At 41.2% G+C, this 12732-nt stretch overlaps 1 long non-coding RNA gene and 1 other non-coding gene across 3 annotated transcripts; one reads left to right on the forward strand and one right to left on the reverse strand.

Moving 5' to 3' along the window:
- Positions 1–8320: 8320 nt before the first annotated feature.
- On the reverse strand, positions 8321–10461 carry LOC123723681 (uncharacterized). Its single transcript, XR_014379107.1, has 2 exons — positions 10152–10461; positions 8321–9981 (listed from the first exon to the last, which is right to left on the reverse strand). It is a non-coding gene; the product is annotated as an uncharacterized LOC123723681 (transcript).
- A 266-nt stretch (positions 10462–10727) lies between these two features.
- LOC106561297 (uncharacterized) lies at positions 10728–12720 on the forward strand. Of its 2 annotated transcripts, none has more exons than XR_001318768.1 (4): positions 10728–11058; positions 11704–11863; positions 11999–12066; positions 12146–12720. It is a non-coding gene; the product is annotated as an uncharacterized LOC106561297 (long non-coding RNA). The 2 variants fall into 2 exon arrangements; XR_001318767.2 differs by having other exon boundaries at positions 10732–11058; positions 12198–12720.
- The last annotated feature ends 12 nt before the right edge of the window (positions 12721–12732 follow it).

Below are 12732 nucleotides of genomic sequence, written 5' to 3' on the forward strand. Positions count from 1 at the left end.
GGTCTAAAAAGGCCGATTACGGATTGTTATGAAAACTTGAAATCGCCCCTAATTAATCGGCCATGCCAATTAATCAGTCAACCTTTAATCTGGAGATCAATGTGGAAGTAACACCATTCCTGCATTGGTCTCTCCATAGTCCCTCATCAAGATTAATACCCAGATCTTTTCCCCATCTAAGTCGGGGTTTGTCTAGCTCAGGCAGTGTTAGTCCTGACATAAGAGCATCGTAAACACGGGAAATGGTCTTGAACAGTGGTTAGTCTGCATGGCAGAGTTGTTAAATAGGTGACATCTTAGGTAGGTCCCATTGTCCCTTGAGAGTTACCCTAATAAAATTTCGTAGTTGTAGGTAACTAAAGAAGTCCCTGTTAGACAAGTGGTATTTCTGTTTCAGCAGTTCGAAAGACATAAGAATTCCCTCCTCATAACAATGTTCCAGAAGAGTGATATCCTTATCAGACCATGGTCTAAAGTTACTATTCTGGAAAAACATAGGAATCAATCTATTGTTCCATAGAGGGGTTTTAGGGGAAAGAAATCCCTCTCGTCTGAACAGCTCATGCAGTTTGCACCATGCCAGGACAGAATGTATAATTAAAGGGCTGTCTGTGATGGTTTGTATAGATTTTCTGTCCCATTTGTAAAACAATTCTGCCCCAGTGTCCTCATTTACCTCAAACTTTTCAATGTTCAACCATGAGGGAGAAGAACCATTGTCAAACCTCTGAGCCAGGAATCTAGACTGCGCAGCCCAGTGTCATGACGTTGGCCTCTTTTGGTACAGGGAGGACAGTTGACCCCTCCCTTTTGCACACAATCCACCCTGTGTGTAAAGGGTCGTAAAAACTCTAAAATTCCAGGAGAGTCTCTGGCCACATGGCCCATAGAGAGACACAGGAAATTCTTCCAACTCATAGAATTGGAGAGCCAAGCGACATTTTGTGTTCTGGAGAAGGTATGGAAGATTGGTGAAGAATCCAGCTACGAACTGATCCACTTGGTACCATTTTGTGATACTCAGAAGAGACAATATAGCCATATTACCATAAAACTGTTTATATAATAGACTCAGTTTAAGACTGCATCATATGGGTGTATGGAATGTATTAATAAGGATAAAGCTTTTGTAAGACATTGAGATGCTATGTACTGATGTAATGTGATAGAATTGTATTTCTGTAACCAAATCTAACTCAGTCATAGGCACGCCCCCAGGGACCCATACAGGACCAGGCGTCATTTGACAAGCTGTTCTATGGGCACTATAAAACACCCCCGGATTTACATTTCTTGAGACCAGGCCTACACTCCGTTGGCTAATAGGTTTTACCTTCCAATTCCTCTACTGAAAGTGAACCATACCACGTGGTTAACTTTTAGACTATCGATACTGACAGAATAAGAACAAGTCTTTGATATTAATTATTAGTCTGCAGCTAAGTAAATTATATCATTGAACGCGAAGACCAACGAAGCAACCATTCGATGACGACATTAATGAATGTCGCTCTGAAAGATCCATTCTAACCGAGAGAGAGAGAGAGAACGCGGACAAAACTCCCCAACAGAACTACTCTCCAACAAGAATCAGAACGACACACTGAGCGTAAATATATATTGATTGCAATTGTTCCCGAATGAGTGAGCCTTCAATTGTCAATTGTTAATATTAATGAACCCTGTGTAACTTCTCTGCCGACCTTTTATGATCCATTGTTCAACAGGCCGACCTGCCTGTTTAGCCAGTAGGGCACATTCCGATACCAATCCTCTGTGACGATAATTACTGTTTGTATGTTTTTCTGTTAATTACTTAGGGTAGTAAATAAATGATTTTAAGACAATTGATGTATGGATGATTTTAGTAAAGACTGGGTTCGTGCAGATACAACAATTTACGACGTTTTGGAATGAGACTGGACTAGAGGTAAATACACCATTTAAACCACAAGATAATTGGCCTATACTATAATAGAATAGAATATTATAGTACAGGAAAGTTATATTAGGAAAATTATAGCTTTGTAATCTGAATATTCTCCTTGGTGCCCCGATCTCCTAGTTAATTACAATTAAACAATTAATCAGTTTAATCGCGTGATAATAATTACAGGGAGCTAATTGATAAACATATCTTCAGTTTAATGGTAACCCCAAAGACACGACACCAGTAATACATTCTAAAATTGGGGAGATTTAAGCCCCCTTGACCGTAATCAAGGGTCAACTTATCCAAGTTAACCCTAGGGGTTTTGCTGTGCCAGATAAACCGTCTGGTCAGCTTGTTGAGAGAGGAAAATGATGCTGCAGGCACAGGGATAGGGAGAGATTGAAGCAAATATAGAAATCTGGGCTGGACATTCATTTTAATTACATAAATTCTACCCAGTAGAGTGAGAGGCAAGTCCATCCATTTACACAGGTCACCATCCACCTTTTGCAACAAGCTGGCCAGATTGAGTTTATAGAGGTTGTTCAGGTTACCATCCACCATTATGCCCAAATATGTGAAGCCCATATGCAACCATCTAAAAGGAAACTTATGCTTAATGGTCAAAGACAGACAATGGTAAGATTTAGCTTTTATCAAAATGTACCTTATATCCAGAGAAAGAACTATAATACTGTAATAGGTTCTGTAAGTGAGAGAGGGAATGTTCTGGGTTCATTAGAAATAAGATAAGGTCGTCCGCAAAAAGTGATAACTTATGGGTATGGGGGCCCACCTCAAAGCCATGTATGTCAGGGCACGTTCTAATAGCCTCAGCCAATGGTTCGATGGCGAGGGCGAAGAGGTGGGGTCTAATTGGGCAACCTTGTCTGTTCCCCCTATAGAGAGGGAACGAGGAGAAAGTAATCCCATTGGTAGCAATCCTAGCTTTAGGAGATTTGTAGAGTGATTTTATCAAATTTACAAACACGGTGCATAAACCAACAGCTCCTTAAATGTTTTATAGAACTCTGGAGGGAAGCCATCCTCCTCAGGAGATTTATTAGAAGGTAAGGATTTAATGGCCTCCAACAATTCAGGGACTGAGAACTGTTCACTCAGGCGCTCTCGGTCTTCCTCTGACAGGCATGGGAGGTTGAGAGAGGAGAGAAAAGAGTTGATCTCCTGATAGATCATCGTTTGATTGGGAAGTATAGAGGTCTTTGTAATATTTCTTAAAAGTATCATTAATTTCAGTAGGATTGAAAGTTATCTCGTTAGTAAGAGTTTCTATAGCATTAATTGTCCTCTTACTTTCTTCTGCCTTCAGTTGCCATGCCAATACTTTGTGTGCTTTTTCTCCAAGCTCGTAATAACGCTGTTTTGATTTAGTGATGGCCCTCTCAGCTTGATATGTGTTCAGAATATAATATTTCAGTTTTTTGTTACCAAAAGCCTGTATAGGTCTTTCGTCTAGCGTCTTTGGTAGGTTTTCTCTAGCTCAGAGATTTCAGATTCAAGGACATTCAGTTCGGCACTGTGTTTTCTCTTCAACCCTTTTGTATTGGAAATTATCTGTCCTCTCAGATAGGCTTTCAATGCGTCCCAAAGAATGAAACTGTCAGGAGCGGAGGGTTTGTTTGTCAAAGTAAAAATATTGATCTGCTCTTTGATGAATGCACAAAATTCAGGTTGCTTGAGGAGTGTAGAATTTAGTCTCGATCTATATGCTCCATTTACCTTGGTAGGAATGGTTATTGATAATATCAATCAAATTTATTTATAAAGCCCTTCTTACATCAGCTGATGTCACAAAGTGCTGTACAGAAACCCAGCCTAAAACCCCAAACAGCAAGCAATGCGGGTGTAGAAGCACAGTGGCTAGGAAAAACTCCCTAGAAAAGCCAGAACCTAGGAAGAAACCTATTTGAGGAACCAGGCTATGAGGGGTGGCCAGTCTTCTTCTGGCTGTGCCGGGTGGAGAATAACAGAACATGGCCAAGATGTTCAAATGTTCATAGATGACAAGCAGGGTCAAATAATAATAATCACAGTGGTTGTCGAGGGTGCAACAGGTCAGCACCTCAGGAGTAAATGTCAGTTGGCTTTTCATAGTCAATCATTCAGAGTATCTCTACCGCTCCTGCTGTCTCGAGAGAGTTGAAAACAGCACGTCTGGGACAGGTAGCACGTCCAGTGAACATGTCAGGGTTCCATAGCCGCAGGCAGAAGAGTTGAAACTGGAGCAGCATCACGACCAGGTGGACAGCAAGGAGTCATCAGGCCAGGTAGTCCTGAGGCATGGTCCTAGGGCTGAGAGAGTGAGAGAGAGAGAGAGAGAGAGAGAGAGAGAGAGAGACTCTTAAATTCACACCGGATAAGACAGGAGAAATATAACATATCCAGATATAACAGACTGACCCTAGCCCCCGACACATAAACTACTGCAGCATAAATATAATTGGAGAATGCATAATACCAGAGGAGAATGGTCACTAAGCAATCTGGGAAGATAATCGGTATCTAACACTCTATGAAACAGTTGGGTCGATAGTAAAAAGTTATCTATGTGGGTGTGAATAAAAAGATTACAGTCATTTTATTAATGTGTGCAAGCTTATTAATAACTGGGATAAGCAATTTAATAAATGTGTCAAGTGCAGCGTCTGGTTGCTCGTCATTACACACCGCGGACCAACAACATAGGAATCACTACAAAACTTATTGTATGACCTCTTATAAACAATATTAGGCCCAGCCTTTGGAACTTTGGTTTTCCTAGATATGGCTACTATATTGTGATCACTACATCCGATGGATTTGGATACTGCTTTCAAACACATTTCTGCAGCATTAGTAGAGATATGATCAATACATAATGATGATTTAATTCCTGTACTGTTTGTAACTACCTTGGTAGGTTGATTAATAACCTGAACCAGGTTGCAGGCACTAGTTACAGTTTGAAGCTTTATCTTGAGTGGTCAGCCTGATGAAAGCCAGTCAATATTTAAAAGTATACCCCTCTATTGATATCACATACATTATCAAGCATTTCACACATGCTATCCAGATACTGACTGTTAGCACTTGGTGGTCTATAGCAGCTTCCCACCGGAATGAGCTTTAGGTGAGGCCACCTGTAACCATTGTACTTCAACTGTATTTAACATGAGATCCTTTCTAATCTTTACAGGAATGTGGTTCTTAATATAAACTGCCACACCTCCACCTTTGGCATTTCTGTATTTTCTGTAGATCATCAAAGGTATTATCTAAGTGAGTTTCAGAGATAGTCAGAATATGAATGTAATCTGTTACTAGCAAATTATTGATTCAATGAACCTTGTTCTACATATGTTAACGTGGGCAATTTTTTTAAACACTTTTCTGGGATGCTTGATTATTTTTCTTGCTTTACTGGGAAGCTTAGCAGAGGTAGACATACTCTAGTTATTTTTATTAGTGCAGGGTGAGATGCACACAGTGGACTTCCTACTAGTGCACACCACCTCAGTGCTAACAGTATTACTCTGGTTCATAGGCATATGATTACTGCATACAATAGCTGTAGGATCAGCAGAGGCATTCCGGGCAGTAAGAGGGACATAAATTGGGTTATTTACATTGTGTCTTCCAATGCCCCTAGGATAATGTACATTTGCTGAAACATTATGACAACTCAGCAACATTATGGTAGGGATTAAATGAGCTGGACTTGGGTCATTGATAAGTAATTGTCTCAACACGCAGCCTTATAATGCTATGAAAGGATCCAGGAACCCAAATGATTTGGGTGGGTCCCATCCTCCTTATAATACAAGCTTTGTTTCCAGAAGGTATCAAAATTGTCAATAAATGTTTCACCCGCAGAGCCGCAACAGTCTCATAGCCAGTTGTGGAGGGATCAAAGTCTGCTCAACTGTTCAATGCCACGATTTAGGGAGGTGTCATGACTGGCCTGTTCGGGTCAGGATACCATGGAGCACAGTCCTACAAAGACATCTCTCTGCCGTGCGGGGGGGGGATGTTTATGGCACCTCATGCCCATTGTAAATCTTTAAACAGCAGACGAATCCTTTGTCCTCTCAGTATGGAGGATTGTAATGTGTGACTGGGCCCTGTGGAGAACCTACCTCAGAACAGTAACATGCCATAAATGGTGGAAACAACGATAGATGGAATATGAAAATTAATGTTGTATTTATTGTTATTAAAAGTTAAATGACGACGTTATAACGAAAACATTGTAACTTGAAGAGTTTTCATAATATGTACCTAATGTTTGTATCCTGTACGTTGTGTGGAAAATGTCCAGATCAAATAGAATGTTTTTGTAAAGATGAAATGTTAAGTTAGTTGTCTAAATTGGATCTGAGTAAAATCCATACCTTGCCTCGTAACTAGTTAGGCCCAGAGAACTTGCCATAAAGACAGAAACGCCCCTTTCTGACCCGAGTGTATAAAACTTGTGAGTTAAGAATGTACAATTCAGACGAGGTGACCATGCGCTGCAGCCAAGGTTCGAGTAGTCGCAACCCCAAAACGCAACACGAGGTTGAAGAAGACAAAATAACCTCTTAACAATTTATGCTAAGGTTGAGTAGCTGTGTCTAAGTTGGTGAATTCAAGCAGAACCAGCCGGTTATTCTATCTAAGGAATCGTGTGTCTACACTGCTTTTATTCCCACGCTGGAACCATCTATACACGGCTGATTAGCCGTCCGGAGAAGACCCCTTTTCAGAACGAGGGCGAGGAAACAAACCACTAAGAGAAAGTGTCACGTCTGCTCCCGCTCTTCCCTTCCCCTGGCGCTTGCCAGATTACCCTGCATCACACTCCTGCCATCCATCATTCACACCTGTCCTCCCTCGTCACTCGCATCAGCGTTATTGGACTCACCTGGACTCACTTATCACCTGTTATTTCCTCCCCTATATTTGTCAGTTCCCTAGCTCTGTTCCCTGCTGCTTCATTGATTGTTTTTGTCTTAGTTTCTGACGCGGTTCCTGTCTTGTCCGTTATAATTACATGTTTTACTCCCCGTGCCTGCTTCGTCTCAACAGCGTCATTCCGCGTGACAGAAAGGGCACTGACATCGTGTGGACAATCAGAGACTTACACCTGGTAACGGAAGAAGTGCCGCCATCAGAGGAGAAGAGACACCCCATCGGAGACCTTCGACAAGTAATTACACCATTATATTCAGACCCATAAGAGCGGGGCAAGGTGTTAGGGCTAAACTAAGCATAGTTTACAAATGTATCCAAGTGTGCTTTTCTGTCGTGCACTCTCTTTCTAAATTACCCATTTTGGGTAACACGTGTCCTATTGTGTTGGCCCACTAGGGACATGTTTCATTGTACTAAGTTCTAATAAATAGCCTAGACTGTGTGTTTGTGTATATTATATTGTCATTTAGCTTGTTAGTAAATAAATAATCAACTCAATTGGTGTTGTACGGTATGATTTAGTGAGACTCGGGTTTGTGCAGATTCACGTATTATGCGACGTTCAGGATGACTGTAGAAGAAATTAATTAATTAGCGACTGCTGTAAAATCTATATTAATGTATTGAATCCCGTAATTATAAACAGTTAATCATTCGATGAACAGCAGTCGTCGCATTAATCAATACGTTACGACAGAGGGACAGATATTATGGGGTGTTTGTCAGTTCTTTAAAATCCATCGTCAGCTGTTCTAAGCTGCCCTTCATAATGTCATTTGACCCCACATGAGCCATGAAGGTATCAGCCCCCGGTGACTGACTCGCAGCCTCAGGAAGCAACCTGGCGATATCCTGAACTTTTGCCCCAGGAATACGAAGTCTTTGCCCCAGGTACAGATATATGCCTCACCATTGAACTCCCTATCACAATTGCTGGAATGATCCGGCCTCTGCCATGTCTCGAAGTAGATTGGAGGCCAGAGCCACAGTACTCACCTGAGAAGAGAGGGCTGCTGAGAAGCCGGTTGTGTGCAGGCCACAACAGCCAAAGGGACAGAGCTCTGATCCAGAGAGCAGTGGGGACGCAGTGGTCCAGGCTGTGCCCAGGCAGTTGATTGACAGGGAGAGTTAGCTGGAGGGGCATCCACAGCCAAGGAGGGAACACCCAAGCCCCTGGCAGAAAACATGCTGGTACAGGGGCTCTAAGTGGTTTGAAAGTCTTAAGTCTGGACGCGGGGTAAGAAGGCATGCATCCATTTACACTCATCTGGAGTCGAGACAATGAGCATCCATTTTCTGGTTCAAGCTAGTAGAGGGATGCAGTGGTGGAAATTGATCATAGTCCGGGAAGGTCTCATTATGATCCTCTTGGATGTTTTGATAGGAAGCATTTAAAGAGGGATAATTAAAAAAGAATTAAATGAGCCATTGTAATGTATAAATAAGACAATACTGGTTTATTGAACAGTTGTAACAGCTATGTCATTTGAGAGAACATATTTTGTGCAACATTCTATTTTCTACATTTAAAAAAAAAGAATTACCTTTTATTTAACTAGGCAAGTCAGTTAACATATTGTTATTTTCAATGACAACTCAGGAACAGTGGCTTAACTGCCTTGTTCAGGGGCAGAACGACAGATTTTTACCTTGTCAGCTCGGGGACTCGATCTTGCTAGTTACTAGTCCAATGCTCTAACCACTAGGCTACCTGCCACCCCATGTAAATGGTTGATGGATTTTATATGAAAAACACTCATTACAAATGACTTGAAGACGAAGCTACATCTCCGTGCGATTTATTTCTATACTTCCCCTGTTCAGAGGTATAACAGTTGCAGATATAGCGAGGATTTATGTTTTTATAGGTTTTTTTTCTCATAAAGAATACAATGTAATCTTTGAGCCATGAGTGCTTCTTAGATACTGACAAACATAATGTCCAACAATGACAAAATCCAACTTCTGCTAAATTCAGACCACCAACATTATTTTCTCAGAATACAGCTAAATGATTTCTCCCCTGTGAGTCCTCATGTGACCTGTCAGATTGGTGCCAGTCCTGAAACATTTGTCACAAAAACGGCAATGGTATGGTTTCTCTCCTGTGTGGATCCTTATGTGTGCTTTCAGATGTTCACTCTGAAAGAAGCCTATGCCACAATCAGGACAGACATATGGTTTCTCGCCTGTATGAGTCCTCATGTGCACTCTAAGATGGGACCCAGTGCTGAATCTTTGGCCACAATCACGACAGTGATGCGGTTTCTCTCCTGTGTGAGTCCTCATGTGCACTGTCAGCTTACTATTCCTTGTAAAACATTTACTGCAAACATTACAAGAAAACTTAGCTGCACTGTGAATTTGAAGGTGATCTTTCATACTTTCTGTGGATCCGATGCATTTTCCACACACACCACAAGGATGTTCTTTATCCATTGTATGAGTTTGAACATGATTCACTAAAGAACCCATGTAATGAAAAGACATGCCACACACCTTACAATGACAAGGAGCATTATGACTTTGACTGGGTGATTTCAGAATGGAGGACTTTGTGGAATTCCTACCCTTATTGACACGAGAGCTCTGTCTTTTTACTGTCCATGTTTTATTTGATTTTCCTCGCTTAAAACCTGACTGAGGGACTCCACTTTCCATCCCATTGACAATTTCACTGTTTTCTCTCTGAACTGCAGAACAGTCTACTGCAGCGAGAGTATGAGAGTCACTGGTTAGTTCTGATAACATATAATCCTCTTCATATGGTTCGGTATTGATCTGTTTAGTTGAGGTGCTGGGTAGAGAGACTCTCTCTCCGTTAACTTCATTTTGACCATGATAAAGATATGAGTGCAGAGTTGGGTTCTCATCACAATCACCTTTCACACAAGCAGGAGTAAATATGGAGTCTTTGGTATCATCTTCTAGCACTTGAAGCTGCTTTTCCCACTGACTGGTTCTGGGTTCCTCCTGCTCCTCTTTAATCTGTGTGAACTCTGGGTCCTCCTGTCCCAGACTGGGGCTCCACTCCTGCACACACTGCTGATCAGGGTGAACCTCTTCAGACACACGGAAAGTGAGCTGCTGGAGGTCTGAATAAAGTAGAACGCAAACGTTGTCATGAGACTGCAACCATCATACACAATGACAGCAGGTGAGTTTACAGCATGAAATAGAAAACGCTAATGCTGATAAGAATCGTATTTTGTTACATACAAAATACAATTCAAGGTAACTAGACAAACCAACGAATGACCCAAACCTGCTCTGTGCAGCTTTAACTGTGGCTTAAGGGCGATTTCAAGCAGCCTTTGCAGACGGTCGTTTTCATCCTTTGAACGGGAAACTTCTTCCTGGTACTCAGTTATTGTTTTTTCAACTGCCCCGAATATCTCATCAACAGCAACTGCTAATCGCTCGTTGAGAAACACCCTCAACAACTGTATTTTAGACATGTTTAGATAATGCTAGTTACCTTTGTGTCTTGACCGCCGTAAAGCAGGCAAGAATAAGTACTTCCGGGTCATGGATTTTTGGAATCTTTCAGAATAAGAGACCTGTCCTGTATACTTTGTAAATTAATAATTAGGGAGAAAATGATGGTAAATGTGCACAATTATCAATATACGTTATACTATTTATCATACAAAGAATAATTAAGTCACAATCACTTATTGCACCTTACATTATTGCCTGTACATTGTGTCACAGTAAATGATCGGTCCATTCTACTCAGAAAAACTTAGTTTCCTAATCCAGAGTTTACAACTATTTTGCAGCCATTAAAGAGGGGCCAATATACATTTTTCACAATGTAGCAACACGCACTTCCGCTTTACTTCCTACCCGATACATAGCTTCATGTTCCGATCGCGTCCTGTCAGCCTGGTTTTAGCCATACTTGCATCGAAGTCGCTCGTTTTATCATTATCACAGTATATTAATATAATCATATTTCTGGAGCGTTTTTTTTAAATATGTCTTGTTGAAATTTCTGTGTTCAGTTTTTTTGTTGTCTCTTAGCTAGCTAGCTATTAACACGCTAACTAGTAAGGTGGCTAGCAATTAGCCAACGCACCCCTCCCTTACCAACCATGGCACTGTTTTACTCAAGCCGCTTGCAAGAGCTGGGAAAAGGATGTAGTAAAGTACCGACTTCAACTATGAAGGTCAGTATTGCCAAGTCGCCTATCAGACCAGACAAGGACGTTTACGCAAAGCTGTAACGTAGTTTAAGACATGCCTTTTACAGTAGCTAGCTAACATTGATTGCTCATTATTTTTTATTCCAAACCGTTTCAAACTGGGACATTTACATTTACATTTAAGTCATTTAGCAGACGCTCTTATCCAGAGCGACTTACAAATTGGTGCATTCACCTTATGGGACAAAGTGACAGAGGTCAGCATAAGGGCTTGCTGCTGCAGGTCCATGAGGAAAAATGAGAAACCACACAGTTTGAGTGTAGGGTGAAAAGTCAGCTGTTTGTGACACACGACATGCTGGTTACACTGTCAGAGATTAAGCCTAGTTTTAGACTGAGAAGTTCCTGTCAGTGGAGATCTGCATTGACAGGAACTAGGCTTAACCCATGTCTATGAAACCGTTCTTAGTGTAGTAATTGTTGAGTTGTCTTCCTTGCTGTTTATGTAAGCTCTTATGTAAACTCTTATGTTGGATGCATTAGATTACATTTAAACAAGGGCATATACACTTAATAGAAAAGTTTAAACCTGTATTGCTGTAATGAATTTAGTGGCACATGTTGAGTGATTTTATAGTCTAATCATTTAATTTTTATATCCCCACGTAGGTTGTACCGAAGCCCTCTGAGCCAGTAACAATGACACATCACTGTTCATGTGTTGCTGGCATTGCATTATGCAACCACACAATTGCATTACTATTCCAAGATGGGAACACCAGTCGTGTGCACAGAGGCCGAGCAGCAGTGGCATAAGCCAAGGACTATGGTATGTTTTAATAGCTGTACCACATATCAACATCATGGTTATAATCACATCATAATGCTAATAAATTATTTAATGAAAACTTAAATCGTCTCTTGATTAGATTTAGAATGGTGCCCTTGTACTGTCTTTTTACAGGTTCTGCCCATAGGCAAAATGTCAATCATCAAGGCCACCAAAAAGCGCATGGCAGGAGGAGGGATTAGGTGAGTATTCCCTAATAGGCAGTGTAGTAGCTGGTCATATCCTATTACACTTTGACTATATACAATTATTTAATTTCAGGTGGTTTTAAGTACATTGTTTAGATTGGCTAACCACAGCAGCTGCTTTGCAGAAGTACACTCTACAGCGCCCTTCTTGGAACGCTCCCTGACCTCTCAGTTCTCCAGATAGAAGAGGCATACAAGAACTTTGACCCTCTATCCAAGCCATTGATCTGCAACATGGGGATGTCTACTGAAAAGCTTTGTCGACTTCCACTTTGGAAAGGTACAGGTGGGGAGCCTCCTGTCTTACCAGCAGCCTCCAATCACAACGTGACCATAAGGAAACACCACCATTTCCTTCACTGCCCCTGGATGGCTACAGACTGGAGAGCAACTTTCAAGGCTGCACATTTGTGCTTAGTGAAGAAGACCAACTTCACATAGTCTCTTCAGGTGAGAGAATACATAGACCCAGTGGTGTTCTCACTAATTAGAGAGAAGGGTGACTGGTACTACTTATGTGTACATGCAAAAGTTGTTATGCAGGAAATACTAAATAACAAGGGACAGGCTCCTCTATCTCTCAATTAATGAAAGGGAAACAAACCAACATCTGTCTGTGCAATTAATTAATAAATCATTTAAAATTCAGTTGCATTTCTG

This window comes from Salmo salar, chromosome 10 (assembly GCF_965601325.2).
Source record: "Salmo salar chromosome 10, fSalSal1, whole genome shotgun sequence".
Classification (NCBI taxonomy): domain Eukaryota; kingdom Metazoa; phylum Chordata; class Actinopteri; order Salmoniformes; family Salmonidae; genus Salmo; species Salmo salar.